Source organism: Zea mays, chromosome 8 (assembly GCF_902167145.1).
Source record: "Zea mays cultivar B73 chromosome 8, Zm-B73-REFERENCE-NAM-5.0, whole genome shotgun sequence".
Taxonomy (NCBI): Eukaryota; Viridiplantae; Streptophyta; class Magnoliopsida; order Poales; family Poaceae; genus Zea; species Zea mays.
The window spans coordinates 81,860,203-81,863,423 of record NC_050103.1 but is presented as its reverse complement, the minus strand read 5'-3'; the positions used below and the strand labels follow the sequence as shown (position 1 = coordinate 81,863,423).

At 38.2% G+C, this 3,221-nt stretch overlaps 1 long non-coding RNA gene across 1 annotated transcript; it reads left to right on the top strand.

Moving 5' to 3' along the window:
• Window positions 1-244: 244 nt before the first annotated feature.
• Window positions 245-988, top strand: LOC103635457 (uncharacterized). The gene is made up of 3 exons (XR_002264378.2): window positions 245-276; window positions 380-667; window positions 795-988. It is a non-coding gene; the product is annotated as an uncharacterized lncRNA (long non-coding RNA).
• The last annotated feature ends 2,233 nt before the right edge of the window (window positions 989-3,221 follow it).

The following is a 3,221-nucleotide window of genomic DNA, read 5'->3' as shown; positions in this document are numbered from 1 at the left end:
GTTTGTTTTCTGCTATTGGTGTGCTTGATTTGACGTCTGTGCGATGCCTTTTTTTGTCATGTTTAAGAATCATGTCCGCTCTTAATTGTACTCATGTGCTGTTGCTTCTGTGTGACTACTTTCAGACACACTTACAAGTTTTGAACTTCATTGTTGTCTTACTTCTGTGTGATTCCTGTTGCTATCGGTAAATCATCTCTATTAGTTAAATTGTTATAGCTAATGTTGTCAAATCGAACCTGCAGGTGTGGCCACTGCAATAAACTTGCTCCAGAGGTAATGGATCTCCTACCCTGTAATCACTCCCTTTACTTACACATGGGTTGTGTTCTGATTAGTTTAATCCCATAAGCTAAAAATGTTATCTTTGATGTTTCAGTATGAGAATGCGGCCAAGGCACTTAGCAAGCATGACCCACCGATTGTTCTCGCTAAGGTTGATGCTAACGAGGAGAAGAACATGCCACTTGCTACCAAGTACGAGGTCCAAGGGTTCCCAACCATCAAGATCTTCAGGGACCAGGGGAAGAACATTTAGGAATACAATGGCCCTAGGGAGGCTGATTGCATTGTGGATTACTTGAAGAAGCAGGTTGGCCCTGCGTCCAAGGAGATCAAGTCACCGGAAGATGCGACGTCCCTTATCGATGACTAGAAGATCTACATTGTAAGCTTCCAATTCAAAGTTTTCACATGTTTTTATTCAGTAATCACTGAATCTGTATTATGATGATCAGGCCAAGTGATCATCTTGAGCTGACAACTGATTGTACATAATAATTGCAATTTTATAGGTTGGTATCTTCGCTGAATTCAGCGACACCGAATTTACAAACTTCATGGAGGTCGCAGAGAAGCTGAGGTCTGACTAGGACTTTGGCCACACTTTGCATGCCAACCACCTCCCACGTGGTGATGCAGCGGTGGAAAGGCCATTGGTCAGGCTGCTGAAGCCATTTGATGAGCTTGTTGTTGACAGCAAGGTTTTACTCACATTCTTCGTTACATTTTGGCTATAGTTTTGGAGGCACTGGACAATAGCATGCGTGATATAATGGGTCGCCCCGGACTGCCATTTGTTGGTAAAACCATTGTTTTCGGTCGAGATTTCAAACATGTCTTGCCTATTGTTCGTAAAGGGTCAAGGGCTCAAGTGGTCGCGTCTTTGCTACGGGTGTCTTACCTATAAGAGTTGCATGTTCAACTAACAAACTAATAGTATGATGTTCGACTTCTGTTTGATTGGTCTGGTGTATTATCAAGTCATGTTTGCATATGCTACAATTGTTTTTATTAGAGCCGCACAATTTTTGATAATCAGCAACCTTCTTACTGTATGTTGTCTTAAGTATTGTTGAGTTTTGGACCATTTGTGATATTAGCAATATAATTTATTAAGAATCTAACAATTTGTTATGCATGGCGAAGCACGGGCACTGACCTATATTATACCTTATTAATGTAGGTTTTTCTCCCGCGAGAATGGAATCTCTATTTGTAGGCTTGTCTCATAACAAGCAAAAAAATCGGTGGCAACCGCAATAGTTCGAGAAGGTATTATAATTTTTGTAGTACTTTATGGATCAATTTGTATTTTTTATGATAACTAATTTTAGCTTTATGTCACGACTGGTTGCTCCTAGACTATATTTGCACGCAGGGTGATCTTGCCCTCATCAATTTTATTAAGGAATTCCTTGTGAACCAATGGTAGAAGTCATGCTTATTGATGACGCCTTTGTAGAAAGGAAGTGGATGGAGTGTTTATTTCAGCCAAACGCATATTTAGGTGATGAGGTAATCCATGCTTAGTTTTTAGATTTGGCGACCTTGTTATGTATAAGTTTTTTTTACTCATCCTGATATTTTTAACCACAACTTACACACTTCCAGGTGATACACTGTTACATAAATTTAATAAAGGCTCAAAAGCATTTAAAGTGTCGATGTGGAGGTCGTGTCCACATAGAAAATGCTTTCCAGTTCAATTTTCTAAAGCGAGATGGTGATGTTGAAATTAAAACAGAGGAGCTATATACAATTAAAGACATGGCACAAATATGTAGCACTGAACGAAGGGTTTTACTTTACCTAGACCATGACATGGTAAGTACGAGTTTGCAATCTGAACAGTTAGTGTTTACATGTATTTTATTTTTATGCAATATTTATACTTGTTTTGTAGGTGTTTATTCCGATAAACATCCGAGGGACGCACTGGTATCTTGTCGTGATCAATGCAAAAAAATATGGAGATACAAGTGCTCGATTCACTTGGTACTTCACAAGACCGCAAAGACCTCTCTGACTCTGTGAGTATGTACAAACTAAACAATTATGAATTTACTATTAACTTATCCCAATCTCTAATTTTGTTTTACAATATATAAAGATTAAATGAATGCAAAGACAAATTGATATGATATCTCAACGTAAGGAGTTAAAAGACCACAGGTGGCCAGACCTCCAAGTTGCTTCTTGGCCGCTCACAGAAATAGACATGGGATATGCAAAGCAGACAGATAGGTACGCCCTAAAATCTTCTTTACCAATTTCTTCATTCATACTAATCTTTATGTTTTTATTAATATATATTGTAGCTCTTCATGTGGCCTCTTTCTTTTGAACTATATCGAATACTGGACAGGGGATGAACTGTCTGACAGTTTTACTCAGGTATATTATTACTACTATGACATATATGCACATCTACAGTCAGTGTTACATATATAATGCTAGATTAATTGTTTCTTATTTGTAGGATGACATGTCACACTTTAGGAAAAAATGGCTGCTATATTACTATCTTTAGACCTGAATAAGAGAAGGGGATGTCTGTTATACAAATATGAAAAAGAAGTTGACTCTGGAAGCCCATCCGATGTTGAGATATTAGAAAACCCAACAAATTCTAAGAAGAGGAAACTACTCCACGTGCTTGATGATAGCGAAGTAGTGTTTGAAGATGAGGAAGGCCCTATTACTCAAGCAGACTTGCAAAGGTGGTTTGATGATGATGGGGATAAAAGAACTCCTGTAAAAGTCTCGACCGATGGGTGCACCAATGACTTTTTAATGGTTGGTCTTTCCACAAAGGACATGCCAGTGACCAAAGCTGATTCATCAATAGATGTTTTATGTGATTATATCATGGCAATAGAAGATGATACGACACTAGAGTAAGTGCTCATTGATTTATCTATTTTATGTATATCAACTAC